The sequence below is a fragment of the Juglans regia genome, chromosome 1 (genome assembly GCF_001411555.2).
Source record: "Juglans regia cultivar Chandler chromosome 1, Walnut 2.0, whole genome shotgun sequence".
Taxonomy (NCBI): domain Eukaryota; kingdom Viridiplantae; phylum Streptophyta; class Magnoliopsida; order Fagales; family Juglandaceae; genus Juglans; species Juglans regia.
This window is the reverse complement of record NC_049901.1, coordinates 38,324,240-38,342,659: the sequence shown is the minus strand read 5'-3', so window position 1 is coordinate 38,342,659 and position 18,420 is coordinate 38,324,240. Positions and strand designations below refer to the sequence as shown.

The 18,420-nt window shown below is 32.2% G+C and overlaps 1 long non-coding RNA gene and 1 pseudogene across 1 annotated transcript; one reads left to right on the top strand and one right to left on the bottom strand.

Moving 5' to 3' along the window:
* The first annotated feature begins 5,570 nt into the window (after nt 1-5,570).
* Nucleotides 5,571-6,137, top strand: LOC108987515. Its single transcript, XR_004797970.1, has 3 exons — nt 5,571-5,711; nt 5,829-6,013; nt 6,100-6,137. It is a non-coding gene; the product is annotated as an uncharacterized LOC108987515 (long non-coding RNA).
* An 8,385-nt stretch (nt 6,138-14,522) lies between these two features.
* LOC118348780 lies at nt 14,523-15,300 on the bottom strand (annotated as a pseudogene).
* Between the last annotated feature and the right edge of the window lie 3,120 nt (nt 15,301-18,420).

Genomic DNA, 18,420 nt, shown 5'->3' with positions numbered 1-18,420 from the left:
TGAAATAATGAATATCATAAATCAAACTACAAAGACGTCTATCAATAGAATATTAATAATGCCTTCTAATCATCACGATTTTGAGTCGTGAGTCGACTCAGTCAGCAAATCATTCTTTGTTTTATAAATATAATATGGTCATGTCAAAGTACAACATATTCTTTTAATAAAACTTCTTTTTTGTTTTTATTTTTAAATAATATTTTTTTAAGTGTTTAACGTTTAACATGCGTGATTCCCGGTCAACCGAGTTTTTTCACACACGATCAATTAATGGAATTCAGTGGCACATGATTGCAAATCGCGAACGTTGCATGCGCGCTCCAATGTACCGATGGCTATCATAATTATATTCAATAAAAAATTGGTTAAAAAAACTCCTAATCCTTATGATAATTTGTTTATGGCCAGATACTTAATTAATTTCCTTTTTTTAATATGAAAATTGAAAAGGGTTTGACTTGTAGCAAGAGGAACTCATATACAAGATCCAAAATTTGGATGTTAAAAATATATTAGATTATTCGTAAATAATAATAAAATAATTTATTAATAATAATAAATAATTTATAAATATTAATCTACTATTTGTAAATAGCAGTAAAGTAGTATGAAATAGCCTCAACAATCAAACACAACCTAAAATTATTGTTGTTGATCTACCCTTTCTCCATATTCCAAAGGGTTTTTTTTTTTTTTTTTTGTAATGGTAACTACTTTTAATAATGCGTTTATGTTCTATGTTGTAAGGATAGTGCTACTATATCGCCCATGTTTGACCATTGCACGTGCATCATGAATTTATCATGGCAAGTGGTGAATATATATATATATATATATATATATATGTAATGAGTGTGAAAGATAGATATATAAAGTGAGTTTCATAATATTTATTAAAAAAAATAGACATCAATAAATGCTCAATAGATTTTGTAGGGAGCCATTTTAAGTATTTATTTTTTTACTCTAAACTTTAAAATCTGAATTAAAACTCTAAAAAAATATAAATCTTTGTTAAAAGCACACAAGTACTTGTAAAAATAAAAAGGGTCATTTATTTTGGAAAGAAAGCTAGAAGATATTTTTATATGAAATTATTAAATGTCTTTTTTTATGTATGTGGTTTGTATAATGTGTACATAGGCGCTTAGGAGGGGTAGTTGCAGTGGCGGACCATAAGGGGCAGGCCGGGGCCTCCCAAAGTTTGAAAATATATATATATATATATATATATATATTTTTTTTTTTACTTTAATAAGATTATATTAATTTCATATTATGTTGGCTCTCTTTTTAAAAAATTATCTTGATTTTTTTATAAAATTATTTTGATTTTACAGATTATTTTGACTAAAAAATATAATAAAAAATATTTTATTATAATCTTAATTTTGGTCGACCTCCTACAATAAATTTCTGAATCCGTCACCACCGAGTAGTTGGGATGATCGATGGTACATGGAGGGCCTACGAGGCTTCAGCACCAATATTTCTTGGTAGATGCATCATGCATGCAATTAATTACGTACTTCTTTATCTATGTACGGCTTATATATGCGCGCGGCTCTGATCTCGACCTATCATCACTACTACTCTGATCACATTCCATTAGCAAACGTCTTTGTTAATATAAATGACTGAACCCTAGCGCTAGCTATTCTCGACCCTCGATCTTTTGTGGCATAAAAGACGAGAAGGATCTTTCAATTATATATAGTATGCAGCTCCCAGTTTTGATTGCAATGGGGCTTCCAATAATTTATTGCATATTGTGACCATTCTAGAGGATCAAGAGCTAAAACTTTAGCCTCCCGGTAGTATTACTTGATCTTCCTCCTCATCACGTACTTGTATCTTACAACAAAGGATATGTACGGATGAGGATAACAAACAATTTTGTGAATCTATGATCCCTATAGTTACAAAATATGATATATATGAAATTATAAAAATATACTAATCATAAGGTCGGTCCATCGATCGATCTCATACCCAATAAATAAAGTTTTACATAGTGATATCGTCGATGATAGTGTTGATCAGTTACATCTAATGATAATTAGGTGACAATAATTGTTAACGTCGTAACATTAATTGTGTGCCTAATTTTTGTACATGGTAAACTTTTTACATGAACACTAGCTTGGCCGGCATGAAAGTTTTGTACTGAAAAGTTTGCCATCATGCATGTGCACATACCCATTAACTAGCTGTGGAATGATAGGTAAACAGCTTGGAAAAGCGGAGGTCAATGATCGATCAGTAATGTTGTGTGGCGTGTGGCGTATGGCGATATTGTGGTCACATGCTTACTTGTTCGCAACAATTAATATTACTTATTTGGACTTGAAGATCGACAACTTTTGGCTCCATGGGAGGCGAGTACGTGCGTGCACGTCGAAGGTGGTCCGGTGCAATAAATTGGACTTCATTGTTCTGTACTAAAAAAGCTGAAGATAGAACAAGGAGAGGGAGAGATACGGATCGAAGCTCCTACCCTCTTAAACATATGAAAATAGGGTAACTATTTGGATTTTGAGAAAATTAATTTGTTAGAGCAATATTCTTAATAGATTATCTTAAATGTTTATCTTAAATAACTAATCAAATTAACCCACCTTTTCTATTTTACCTAATAAATTTTACATAATACATCATATATCAGCCTATATATATAAATTTTCAAGGTTCTTGTCACATAAATAACTTCCGCATGCAATGTTTCTGGTCATTTTCAGTTGATACAAATTAGCTAGCTAGGTTCCTTATTATAAGTTTGTTGGCCTCGTTTGTTTTCGTATATGAGATGAGATGAAAGTTAAAAAGTTGAATAAAATATTATTAGAATATATTTTTTAATATTATTTTTATTTTAAAATTTAAAAAAACTGAATTGTTTATTTTATTTTATATTAAAAGTTAAAAAAATTATAATAATTAGATTAAATAAAATAATATGACATTAAATATTTTCTAAAAATAAATGAGACCTTAACAGGCCGGTGCAGGTACTGTACGCAAGAAGGACATGCATTCCCTCAATTCATAAACAATAAGTCCTTTTCTTTGATCATCAGCACGTGTGAATTTCCCTACCTCTGTATCCACCTAATTAATCCTCCACCAAACTTAATGGCCAGCAACAACAGATCGATCTTTACAATAAATCCTTCAATGAAGTAATATATATCAAATAATTAATGCTTCAAGATCAATGAATTCATGACTTCAATTATTTAAGGTTAACTATAATTAGCTCCAATACCAATTTGTTGGGGCTAGATGATCTAGAAGTATGGCCAGGAAAAATAAAAGAGAAATGTTAGATACAATCATGGGTTCTTGTACTAGCGTCGTAAACTTTTTAAATTAATTTTTTTAAGTGGATTCTATATTTACTAACTAAGTTTTTTCAAAAAGAATGTGTGACGCTTACACATTCTATAACTGTAAATATTATATCTTAAAATAAAAATATTGTTTTCCAATCCAATCCGACAACCCGACCCAAATAAATAAAGGGTCATTCTCCGAACTTCATTAATGTTGGATGAGGGGTCGATAAGAAAACTTAAGGCGATGTTTGGTTTTCAATTTTTTCTTAACTACTATCTTTATTTTATAAGATCTACTAATTCAATCTAAAACATATTTTCACGAATATCTTTATTTTTAGAAAGATTTTCATTTGTGAAATAAAAAAATAGAAAAATTAAAACAAGTTTAAAAAAAAAAAAAAAAATCTCACAAAACTTTTATCCAAAAAAAACTTTTCAAATCTACCTGCCTAGTTTAATTTATGAGGAATGCTCGGTATCAGCCTACAGCTGCAGCACACCTCACGTAATAATTTTTTTTTTTCAACCCTCAATACACACTACAAGGTTCAACAATTTTGCCAGCGATACATAATCGCTGGCAAAACACAACAAATGGCTGGCGTACATATATGCCAGCGATTTTTTAATCGCTGCAACTTCGCCGGTATTAACGCCCCACTTTAGATCTACTGCAACGGACACCAAAACTCGCTGCCATATAAACATATCCCGGCGAATTTATTTTCGCTGCTGATCACAAATTAATCGCCGCTAATTCAAAATAGGATTCTGTCATTAAACGCTGCGATAGATTATTAGCAGCGTTTACTACTCGCCGCTAAAAATGCCAAATACCGCTGCCAAATATATTTGCCAGCCACTCCACAAAATCGCCGCAATAGAAAAAGCGACGTATATTATCATGATGCAGCGATTAAATATCGCTGCTATATCAATATAACGGCGAAAATTATATCACCGCTATATTCTTCATGGTATATAGCAGCGAATATTATATTGCTGCCAAATAATATTAGACGGCGATGTTTCACTCGCTGCGAATTTGTTTTCAAACAGGTAATTATATGGCGGCGATATATTAAATCGCCGGCATATAATTAAAGCCAGCGAGTTTCCAAGATCGCCGTAATGCACATTCTGCTACATAAAGGTATTTGCGACGAATAAATAATCGCCAGTATTTCAATATAGTAGCGATTTGTGCATCGCTGGTTTAGGTGAATTTATGAGTATGTTTATAGCGGCGAGTAAAAATTCGCCGCAAAATGCGCTTAGTTCGCCGCTAAAACTCAATTCGTGTTTAAATTTCCTGAGCTTTATTTTCTTTCTAAGCCTGTTTTTTAGTTGTTCCTAAATGCAGCATTCATAATCCAAACTCATTCATTCAAGTTGCTAATCAATATAACATGCAAAATAAATACATAAAGTTCCATCCAAGCCCATCAATAAAATCCAAACTCATATATATTACAATGGGGTGGTGTATTAATGTATTCTCATATACAAACTGAGCTTTTATCCTTAATAATAAATAAGCAGCAACAATCAGCCCGTTACATGGGCACCAGACACAGCACAACAGAAGACATTAGGAAACCTGGCCAAGGTCATAGCTCAAAGATATCCACCATAACTCCACCCATACAACCCAATATGGCCAACTTTAGCAAGCCCTCGTTTAAATGTGGGGTGCGGCTCCAGTCAGCTCATCATCAGCATAAATCTGGCCAGCCTTGTATTTTAAAGAGCCTTCATTAAGCCCACGTCGAGCAGTTCCTCTATTGTCCATCTGTACAAATGGTAAGAATATATAAAAAATCATGAGCATTACGCCTATCAATTTTTCAAAATAAGTAGTATGATGTTGGATAATCGCTGCTCGAGAAGCAGGTAGAAGATAGCTTTTATCAATATGTTCGACAAAATGAGTGGAGTATCCACTATCCACTCCAGACTTATGTTTGACACCTCAAAACATGTGGAGGATCAGGATTCCAGACTTGACCGAAAAAGGGGCTGGATTGGAGTATTTTTTTATAAGTGGGTTAGATTTACAATATCTAAGCAACACATCCAGTTTTGGACAGGGAAAGAAACCAGGAACAAAAAAACCTATATATCTATATATATATAGATATATAAAGTCTTATATATATATATATATATGCTTTCGCCTTGATCTGCATATCTATATATCTATATATCTATATAGATAGATATAATCACTCTCATTTCATTGTTACCCTGATCCTCTCCCTCCTTCTCCTTTCCAGCTTTCTCGTCCTTCAAATTCTTCCCTATATTTTAAACAACTTGAGTTTGATATCTCATTCTTGATTGAGAGATATGGGGGAAGAAGCTAAACAGGTGATATTTTTGTATTTTTCAAGTGTTTCTAATTCATTCCCATGCGTTTTGACTATTTTCGGGCTGCATTTAATTTGTTCTAATATTGGTTGATTGTTTTTTATTTGTATATGGTAGGAACAAGCTAAGGCAGAGGCTCAGCCATAGGAGAAGAAGATCAGAAAACAGAGGAGAAGAAGGATCAAGAGAAGCCATAGGAGAAGGAAGAGGCAAAACCACCATCTAATTTTTTTGTCTTGTACGTGGACTTGCATTGTGTTGGATGTGCCAAGAAGATTGAGACTTTATAATGGGAATTAGAGGTTCCTCTCTCTCTCTCTCTCTCTCTCTTTCTCCCCCCCCCCCTAATTTTATTTGTATATTTAATCCTGTTTATGGATGGTATCAGGAGTGGAGGGGGTTGAGGTAGACATGGCTAAAAAGAAAAAAGTGACCATAAAGGGAATAGTGGAGCCTCAAGCTGTGTGCATGAAAATCATGAAACTCCCAAAAAGAAGAACCAAAGTCCTATCCCCATTGCCAGCATCTGAGGGTGAACCCATCCCAGAAGTTGGAGCTTCTGGGGCCTAATGCAGCATCATTCAAATTGCATGTTTGCTGTCCAATAAAGGCCGTTGGGTTTTGTACATGAAAGATAAATGGATGGAAGCAACAATTGGGTTGAGTTCCTATAAGTTCAATAGTATTTCATGTGGTATTGTACTTTCAATATTTAAGTAAGTGTAGTTTCATTTTTTAAAAAATAGCAATTTGAAATAGGATGTCCCGTATACTAGTGCACAAAGTAGGAAAGCTAGTTATAAGCTTGAGATCGGCTCAGACAATGTACATATTAATACCACGGGCTAAACAATCCATTCAATGCTTAATGAATATTTTATTCAATTAATGAATAAAATACCAAATCAATACTTGAGTTCGATCTAAATCACTCCAATTAATAAAATTACTTTTAGCAAATCTCAACTACATGACACTAAAAGTAACCCTGAAATTGCAACAAACTGCTTTCAATTTAGTATGCGATATACACTTTGTTGGTATTAGAAACATGAATAGCATATATATGCAAGGGGAAGCTAATTGTTGTAGGTATTGGGGCATGGTATCTATTCATTTCCATTAATGAATATTTGCATTTTAGGGTTCAACTCGAGTCAAGAATTTTGAAGCATATCTCTCTGTATGAATTTTTATTTGAACTTCATACAGAGATTATGCATTATATGGCTCTTACAATTATAAAATGATTGCTCTCTGCATTTTAGCCCTCAAAATCAAGACAAGCAAAAGCCACATAAATAAAATGAAGGAAACTTGATGTTTTTAATTTTTGCATATGAAGGTTTAAAAAAAGTAGGATGGGATGAGCTGAAGGGAGGCTGGTGTTGAAGGCAAAAGGGGCATACTTAGTATGGTCCTGGAATAAGAGCAGTAAAAAAAAGTTGTGTGATGAATACCCCTAAAGAAAGCAATATCGTTAAAACAGTGGAAAATATATTTATTTACAGTTTTCTACCCTGGCAGGAAAAGAGAGAAGGACAGAGTGGGGTTGGTGCATTTTCTGGCCAACAATTAAATGGCTAAATATCCCAAGTTACTATGCAAATGTAACTGAGAAGTTTAAGTGTTCAGGAATTTTAATGAAGAACCCAAGTTCACAATATTTTAACTCCATTAAAGGACTTCTTGATTGGCTGAAATGATATGGTTACTAGTGATGATTGTCTCATCTCACATAGGGACTTTGAATCTGGTCTTATATATTAGATCATATGCAAGGGGAAGCTACACTCAACTGTGCTATTTGACAAATACATAAAGTTCTGCTTAGTGCTTTTAATCTTCTAGTATATACTTTCTATATATATATAGAAAGTATTAGGATATATGGCAGTACTCACGTCTGCATTATAACCTGGAAAGAACTGGCATAAATAGGACTACTCCTCCATATATATAAAAACTAAAATCAAATTATCAATCAATTTCATTTGCTGGCTGTTCAGTGTTGAAACTCCCAACTGGACAAAACCAGCTAATAACATAATGGAAAATGATTATATAAAACTATGTAAAGTTGGCGTAATACATGATTAAGTCACAGAACTGGCATAAAGTTACTTTGTATTTCCTGTATTTCTCTATGGAAGAAATCATATTTAGGTGGGAGTCGTGAGACTCATTTAACAATTACTGATCCCCAGTCAAGTGTAGCTCCTTTGATACTCAAATTATGGTTCAAACAAATAAAAAAATATATTAGAACTAAAGCATTATGGATGGCACGTATGTGCTCATAAGGCAGAATATGGAAATGGAAAATTTTAGGTATTAGTTGATCAATCAGTGATAGTTGATTCTGTTTATAAGCTAGTAGTACTGCTTCATATATATATGTGTATATATATATATATATAATAAGTTGCGCAAAAAATACGTAATGCATGGACTATATATATTTATATAAATATATATATATATATATTATAATGTATAAGTTTAGTACTATGTAAATAATGTAGTACCAATGTGAGTAATTGAACATAGTGCGAGATCCCATCATCATCATGATCTCCGTAACATTAATACAATATTGTTTGACAATTAGCTCCAATATGGAAGATAATATATAATATATATATATATATATCATTATAACTTAGATGATGTCACGCTCCTCTTAATTTTTTTTCCTTTAATAAATTTTAACTTTAAACAAGATATTTATTTCTGTTTGATGTATTATATTTTAGTTGATAAATTTAACTCTTTGCTATATATTATTTAGTTTTCATTTAATTAGTAGTTACAAAATTGGCCGGGTGGTGGCTTTATAGACTAAATATTAGAAGTAATAACACAAACATGTTGGGATAAAAGATTCATATATTTGTGTCATTCTTAAAAGTAATAACACAAATAGCCTAGTACAACTTCATTTTGCAAATAAAAGTATATGTTTATAGATCACATAGAAAGATAAATGTTTGGTTGATCACAAACAGAAATTACAAATAGTTCTTTTTGCATAGAAACTAAAATACATACCTACTTATATATACACCCTTAATATAAATTTATATAGTTTGCTGTGATCATTCAATGAAATGATCAGCTTTTTAAATTGTAAGATAAATTAATCTCTATATGCAAAAAGAACTTCATCGAGTTCCCCAAGGAAATAATATTTGCCTCAATACTTAGTACAGAAAAGTTAAAGCTTAAAGATTACAAAATGGCTGGTTTTTGTCCCTTGTTTTCAACAGTTTTTCATACAAAGAAATAACTTTGGTTGAGCAAAAGATGCAAATGAAAAATGGGAATGAAATGGACAGCATGCAAGCAAAACAGAGTGCAGTGCAGAATTTTCGGCTAAAAAGAATGGACAGCTAGCAGCTTTAGTACATTCATGCTCTTAAACATCCCTCATTTAACCACAATCTCAACTACACAACCCAAGCATACTAGATTTGAAGAAAACCTGAGAATTCACATCATTTTTGTGTGAAAGCATAGAACACCCATACAAGAGTAGCTCTTGACAAACCAGAAAATTCTAATCGAACCTACTAGTTTGAATAAAATCATCGATTGCTTACATAGGCTATTATCTTGAAGAAAAGTGTTAAAAATAATACATTCTCATATCCACTAGTTTAACACATAGTGATAAAGGGTTAAACATAGTCACAAAATGATTCAAACTCAATATTTAAAACAGAAGATCTTCTCAATATTAAAAAGAGTAGAAATAAATATCAATATTCAATAAGCCTACATTTAACTTTTATGCATGAGTAAAAGATGACACTGTTTTGAGAAGCCCTAGTCCAATAGCTAGGGATCAGATTCCTCATTAATTACCTCTAACAAAAAACTGCATTAAATACGTGGGTTGAGGTTGTGTACATACGTTATTTGTTCTTTAAATGGAGGATATATATGGACTATAACCATATGGAGCCTAGCTAGCTAGCTAGAGGAGTAGTTCATTATACTTAAGCTGCCATCAACCAATATATAGCTAATTCTGGCTAAGATGCCTATATATATAAGATCATGTTCATGCTTGCATGATCCACTAAAATTTTTAATCCTTTAAATCCTGAAACCACATGGGGCATAATCACCAGGGAACCATACACAAACCTTTTAGTATAATTCAGGATACTTATAGGGACCAAACTCCTTGAACAAAGTCTACGATGCTGCATGCCCAGATCGATCTAAGGTCTATATATAAAGTTGAGAGCATCAGAAAAAAGCAAAATAATTATGGGCCTGATTATTAATGCCTTGGTCTGTATATAGCTGCAAGATGTTTAGTTAATGCCTTGGTTGAGAATATATATATCAAGCAGAACTTTAGAGAAGAAACTAATATATATATAATATGTATATATATATATGCGATATATATATATGTTCGTGTAAATCTTCCAATAATAGAACACACACATGATATGCATGTGGGTGATCCTTTTTCAATAATGCATCGAAATTAGATTGGTTTAGAAACTTTTTTTCCCCAAAAAAATCCACATGATTCAAGTCCTGAGGAAATACAACTAAGTAAAAAATTTTGTTATTCAAAACATAGCTGTATAAAACATTTGATTTCTAGACAAAAATGTCTTTTGAAAAGCATACATAATGACCAAGAAACACTCACTAATTTCAAATCCTATAGCCAGATTAGACCCCAAAAATAAGAGAATAAGAAACATTCAAAAAACAAAAACTAAATACAAAAACTAAAGAAAATTCCAAATTCAATTTTTGCGAGAGTGAACTAGAGCATTATGTGTGAGGAAAGAAGGGAAAAAACAAACAATGAGAATCTTGATAAATGCAAAATATACGTTCTAGCTACCTAGTCATCATGTAGTTAATTAGTAGTATATAAATATCATGAAAGTTCGGCTACTTAATGCTAGCTTTATTTTTTATTTTTTAACTTCTGATATTAACGTCTGTATGAGCTAGCTAGCTAGCTACGGATCATCAGATCAAGTAATTAATAAGATTAAATTAAAAAAGCCAATTCATATAAAAAAAATGTAGTAAAAGTTATCAAATGAATATATATAGTTTTAATTAATATTATTAATATATATATATATTAATAAGCAGCTAGTACTACTACTCGATGGTACGTGCATGCAATTGCATGACTAATATCATTAATATTATAAATCAGTTCCCAATCGATTCAGATTTACAAGGCAAACCACATTTGGAAGGCGGCACATGAGTTCTTGTACGGGAACACCGTTTCAGCTCTGGATTCTGAGTTGTTGCATACCCAGCTATTATAAGCTAGCTCCTTTTATATAGTCTGTGTCTGAGTGCATGCTAGCTAGTTTGGATATAATTGATTCATGTGGTTTAGTTATGTAGAAATGTTTCTTCAGACAATTCTTCCATTCCGTAGCAAAAGTTGATTATCTCACTTTGAGACATGGTTTCATCTCGGTAAGTACCTAATATATATATATATATATATATATATATATATCATGTATATATATATATATCATGTATATATATAAATATATAGCTTTCAGCTTTGTGTTCCTGATTTTATAAACTACTGCTATATATATGTAAACGTACAGTTTTGGACCATAACATAATTAATATACCGATCATGTACTCAGGCTCACCTGTCGGCCAGTAACAACTTCGATTTCCGAAAATATATAAGGAAAAAAACAAACAATGAGAATCTTTATAAATGCAAAATAACCAGGAAAAGGCAATGAAAATGCTAATGAGTCACAACGGTCTGTTTGCTTCTAATGAACAATGATTGAGATTAAAATCAAAAGTTATTCAACCTACCATAACTAAGTTTGTACTTCCAACAAGAGAACAAATATGATATGAATTTTGAGTGAGCCTTTTGAATGAATGCCTCAAAATTAGTTTGGTTCAGAAAATTTTTTAAAAAAAAGAAATCCACATCATTTAAGTTCGGAGAGAATAAAACCAATAAAAACTTTTCGGTATTTCATACAGCATAAATAATGCCACATTTGATTTCCAGACAAAAATACTTTTTGAACAAAAAACAAGCTAGAACTCAATATTTTAGCATCTACCACATTTATATTTCTTTCTTTCATCACACTAAACCCCAAGAAAACAGCAATGCAGCATTCAAACTGCCAAACCTTCATTTCCTTCTCATTATCTCTACTTTGATGAAAAGCATACACAAATAGCAAGAAAGATCACTAATTTCAGATCTTACAAATAGCATGAAAGATCACTAATTTCAAAAATAAGAGAATAGGAAACATACACATGATAATTTCAATAAAAGCCTCAACACTAGTTTGGTTCAAAAACTTTTTTTAAAAATCAAATCCACATCATTCAAGTCTTGAGAAAATACAACTGATAAATTTTTTTTAATATTTAGAACATGAATGATAAAACATTTGATTCGTAGACAAAAATAGCCTTTGAACAAAACAGAAACCAGAGGTGAATATTTTAGCATCTATCACATTTAGTCTTCTTTTTCGCATCATATAAAATCTCAAGAAAACATCAATGTAACATTCAAAATATGAAATATTCATTCCCTTCGCATTACATCCACTTTCTCGAAAAGCATATCTAAAATCAAGAAAGATCACTAATTTCAAATCCTACACATATACAGTATTCTTACTTGTCCAGAAAAGTCCAAGCTGCTAAACTATTGTTTAATTCCATCGGTAATCAAATATATTCTTATAATGATATATATATATATATATATATATATATATATATATACACTTTCTAAATACATATTTATGGAAGTCTTTCTAATATATCATCATCATGCACAATTTTAACAGACAGAAACTTCAGGGCTGTGAGATAGCTTATTTTGGACACCGAAATAACTTGCATGACTTTATAACACTAGCAGCCTAGCTAGAGGATTGATTATCAGACCAACAAAAATCAATTTAATTTATTTCCTGGTTGGACATGTATATAATATATATATATATATATGTATCTATGGTGTGCAAATTAAAAATATCACCCAAAAATTACTAACTATTAACGCCCCACATCAACACCTACACAAAATGCAAATTTAAAGGTGGCATTTTTGTGCAAAAAGCATCAAGCTTCCTGACCCAAACAGATGGAAATTAGTCTACAAGAAAAATGCACCGATTGTTGTAAAGCAACCAGTCTACATATGAAGGTGGAGAGATAGAGAAATTACCCCAAGCAATACCTCTGTTCACTAAAGGAATTCACTCCAAGAGTCTTGGTGGAATATGCTTGCCCTCTGATACTTGATTCCAGAAGAACTACTCCAAAAATTACGACCCTCGCTTCTGTGGGGAAGAAAAATGAAGTGGAGGTCAGAGGCGCAGAAGCTTTGGGGCGTATTTGAAAATGGAGATGAAGTCGTGTGTGTGAAGTGGGTGGATTTAATTGCAGGTAGCCGAACTGGGGAAGAACGTGGAAGCAGCGAGGAAGAACGGAGATGATTTTAGAAATGGGTAAGGCTCGGGACGGGAGGGAAAGGGGGAAATAAATTAGATTTCGCGCCCAGAGCTATCCCGTCGATTTCATGTCGCTACAACATGTGATTTTATATCCCGACGATTGTTTTCGCAGCTAGAATCTATTAAATCGCTGCAATTGTTGCATTTGGCCCGGCCCGTATTTTTAATGAGGATTGGATTTTAAAACGTGCGGCGAGTTTTTAATCGCTGGCAAAAATTACATATAGCGGCGATTTATTTTGCAGCAGATAGAAAATCGCTGCTATAAGGCCTATTTCTTGTAGTGACACGGGTGTGCAGCGACTATAGGCTGATGCATATATTTTTTCTTAATTTATAACCTGATGATCTAACTCAAAACGCATCACATCAAAAAGGTTTTGCCCAATCAATTTCTTTTGTTTCTTACCCATTTTCACGGAACCGAATACAAAATACATATAAAAAGTTTCGCTAATCTTTAGTTCCGACAAAGCTAGGGCTGAAGTGTAAAAAAAAAAAATTGCTTCCAAGCGACAGTACTAAAGATTAAAAAAAAAAAAAAAAACCTTTTGATTCTATAATGTTTGATCTCAGTCCACATTTTCTCCCCTATGCCAAGGCCTTTGAAGATTTCCCTTGATTATCGATTTTGATTTCGATGATTTTTTTTTTTTTTTTGTCAAATTCCATCTTTCAAAAAGATTTTAAGGGAAAGTTAATATATATGGATCCAAATCGATCGAATTGTGTTGATGGCCGTCTAATTTGACATAATAAGATGCATGGTTGTAAATAATCACCAGACCTCAAGAATATGTTGTTTTTTAAATGTACCTAGTTGTCTCTTCCAATGCAACCTTTGCTTAATCTGTTGCTCATTAACAAAATTGGAGTACTTGATACTCATATATCTCTTTATATTTAAAAGAGTTTATCGCCCGATGAATAGTAAGATGAACAGTAACTTATTTTACGTTTTCTTCCTCCCCTCACGTCCCTCTCTATCTCACAGCAAAATCATCACTTCCCCTTACGTCCCTCTTTGTATCCTCATAGCAAATTTACCACAAAATCACCACACAAATCACAAAATTACCAAACAAATTTCCACACAAATCACAAAATTACCACACAAATCACAAATCAACAGATCCCGTAAAGAGAAAAGGAGCTGGGGCTTCAACTGGAGGAAAGGAGGAAGAGGAGGGGTTGTCGGTGAAGGACGAGACTGCTGGTGGTGGTGCGGTGGCGTAGGGGTGGCTAATGGCGACGCTACGGGGAGAAACCCATGTGTCGAGACTCATTTCGGGTTGCTCGCGTGCAACTGAGGGAGGACTTGCCAAGGGGCTTCGACGGTGGGATTTGCTCGTCGATGTGAGGGGAAACCGATGAGGTGGTCGGAACGCCCACCACCTTTATGGTACTCAATCATAGTCTTGTTATGCAAAATGAGGTAGATACGCCAATCTAAGAGCATGCTTAGTGCCACACATAATGGGACTAGCAACAGTCCTGAAATGACATACATATGCCATTCTAAAAGAGTCCACTTTGCTGCTCATCCTTTGGATGATCAATAGTTGGACTATCGACAAGCAAGACTATGGAATAGATGCATGCAATAACAGCATACATCACAAAAATGAAGAAAACCTTATAATTAGCATGCCCAATGCAATTACTAATCCAAATGCAATGGTGATCCATTCGCAAAACACATCTAAACACGACAATGATGCGCACGAGGAGGCTTATAGTGAGAATACTTATGGCAGTACCTCAAATCCCCACCCTTGCATTTGATATCGTGGATAGGGTTTTCTGCATCTTCGATGTCGGGTGCGTAGGTAAAGATGCACATGAGAGCAATCGTCGTGAAAATGACCGTGTTGAAGATTTCAGGGGAGGATATAAGGCTGAACCAAGAAATAACGATTGTCGTGAGAGAGTGATTTTTCTGAAAAAAAAAAACTTGTGTGTAGAGATAGGAGAGGGAGATAGATTCAAAAGAAAAAAGGAGGAATTGTGTGGATGCAGGTTCAACTTTCATTTTTCTAAAATGCCTACGGGTCATCCATCTATTGACTGGTGCAAAATTTCCATCTGGTTGGAAGCTTTTCCCTTTAACATTAACGTGCTTCTCAATTTTGTCGAATAAGTTGTTTTCTTTTGCAGCAGGTACTTTTCTTTATTTTTGTAGTTAATACAATTAAAGAGATAACTTATTTGCTGGGAGAATATGATCAATCAATCAAGATAGTTTCTAGAACATTGTGCATACTCTTTACGCACTCTATTAATGTAGTTGGTCAAAATAATTATTTTATATTAAAAAAAGTGATGCAGTCGATTACATTAGTGGAGTGCATAAAAGAGTACACAAAAATTACTGCACATAATTTTTGGTTATGATCATTTCAACCTTTATCACATGTGAAATACTCTTTTTAACGTGTTTTTATTTTTCTTTGATTAATTAAGTATTACATGATGTAATAAACATTGAGGGGATGAAATACATATAAATCATTTTGCAATTGATATTTAGAACTTAATAAAGGACTAGACTTTATAATTATATTATATATAATTCTCTAATTTATGAGAACCCTTAAAGGAGTTGATCATAATGGCCTCCAAAAGTCCTTAAATCATAAGATTGAACAACTTGGTCCCATATCACTAACTATAAGGAAAACGCCATATATCTTTCTTATAAACTTGATCTACAAAGTTAGAGGAAAAACAAAAATCATCAGCAAAAGTACTTTCTCCTATTGATGATCCGGACACATATTTCTCTTTGAAATAATTATTTAGCTGATCTCAAACTCCCATCCTTTGATCTTTCTTCCCCAGATAGAATTTCATCAAAGTTAAAAGGTGAAAAGGTGGGAAAGGTCAACACTAAACTAGCTAGCAGGAGCTTAGTGATCCATGCTTTCAGACTCTTATCCTGCTGTCCCTTCATACAACACCTATATATATATTCCTATAACTTAAAAAGAGGCTATCTTTATTACTGTTTATTACTGTTCATCAACAGTAATGAATAGTAAAGAGACTATTTTTTTTTTCCGCATATTTTTTTTTTAGAAAATGCTAGATGCCCCGCTGAGGGCTTCCATTGGGCTCTAGTGTTTTTTTATATGTGTTCTTTTTAGTTTTTTTTATATATATTTTTAATAATTTTAAATATTTAAAAAAAATAAAATTATAATATTATTAAAAAATATTTTCTTAATCACGAAGTATAATAAAAATTAATATTTATTCTATTTCGTGATTAAAAAAGTATTTTTTAATAATTTTTTTTTTTACTTTCTGATTAAGAAAGTGTTTTTTAATGATATTTTAAATTTATTTTATTTTTAAAAAATATTTAAAAATGTAAAAAAAATCTATATAAAAAATAAATTAAAAAATACACATAAAAAAGTATATGCTAAGCCCAGCGAGAGCCCCTAGCAGGGGCTGTAGCATGATCATTTTAAATATTTTTTAAAAAAACAATCATAATATTATTAAAAAATACTTTTTTAATCACAAAGTAAAATAAAAAATTATAAAATTAAGAAATTATTTTTTAATATATTGTTTTTTACTTTTTGATTAAAAAAATATTTTCTTAATGATTTTTTAAATTTATTTTATTTTTTAAAAATATTAAAAGATCTATATAAAAAATTATTTAAATAAAACACATGTAAAATAATACTACACCCCCAGCGGGGGCTGTAGCATCTTTTTCGCATATCACTATTACTGTTTATTACTGTTCGTCAACAGTAATGATGAACAATAATGAACAGTAAATAGTTTTTTTTTTCCTCATGTTTGTTTGGTTTTTCTATTTCTTTTTGGTTTCGTCCGTGTGAATGCCAATATGTGATGTAATACTAAAATCGTGCGTGCGGAATGAGAGAGAGGGAGAAAGGAAAAGTGGAGAAAAATATTACTTTTTGGATTTTAAATTCCAACCCTTCATCTTTAATGTTCAGATTTAATCTAATTGTAGGAGTTTAAATATTGATTTAAACTAACATAAAATAGATAATTAAAATATAAATATTATATCATACACTTAAAATTAACTTCAATTTATAAAATACTAATTTTTCATCATTAAATAAAAGATAAAGTTTTACTGAATATTTTTAAGAGAATAATATTATATCATACACTAAAAATCAATTTTAATTTATAAAATACTAATTTTTCATTATTAAATAAATTATGAAACTTTACTGTATATTTTTAAGAAAAAAAACTATCTAATTAATTTGAATTTTTAATATAATTTAAATAAATAATAAATTATGAATATAAATAAATAATAATTTTATTCTTATACATTAGACTATTTTAATATTCGAAATTATTCTTTATTTTTTTCTTCAATTTGGGAGATGTGGCAAACGTCCCTTTTTTTTATCAATTAGAAAATCTTATGCCATACAAGATTTTACACAAGTACCACTAATTTCAAAGTAACCAAGCTCATTCTAGAGATCAGTGCAATCACTGAATCAAATAAATAGCACAAACAGAAAAAAAAAATAATAAAAAAAAAATATGAACTAATTAATTACTGTCGTCTGGCCGATCTGACGCTTCTGTCCTTACCGACCTTACTATACTAGGATGCCAATTAACTTTTTATATATGTGTGCGTATATATATCTCCTTATATTTAAAAGTGTGTATCGTCTGATGAATAGTAATGAACAATGATAAACAATATTCTTATTTTACGCTTCCCTTCTTCGTCCATCTCTACATCCTCACAGCAATCATCTTTACAAAATCACCACAAAATATTAGAAAAATTATTACAAAATATCACAATAGATCACAAAATCACCGCATACAATATCTTAATTGAATTATATGTAATGATCAATAAACGGAGAGACCCATTTTGGAAGAGGGAGTTGCGAGGAGACGAGGGCTGCCGTGGGGGCTTCAACGCTGGCTTGGGTCCATGGAGGTGGTCATCGGAGGAAGAGAAGCTCGATAGTGGTGGTGCGATGATGCAGTGACGCAAGCGTTAAGACCCATTTCAAGTTGCTCGCGTGCGGCGAAGGGAAGAGCTGCCAAGGGGCTTCGACGGTGGGGTTTGCTCGTCGGCACGAGGGGAAGCCGGTGAAGTGGTCGATGAAGAGGTCAGTGACACCCACGGTGGCACACAGCTGCTT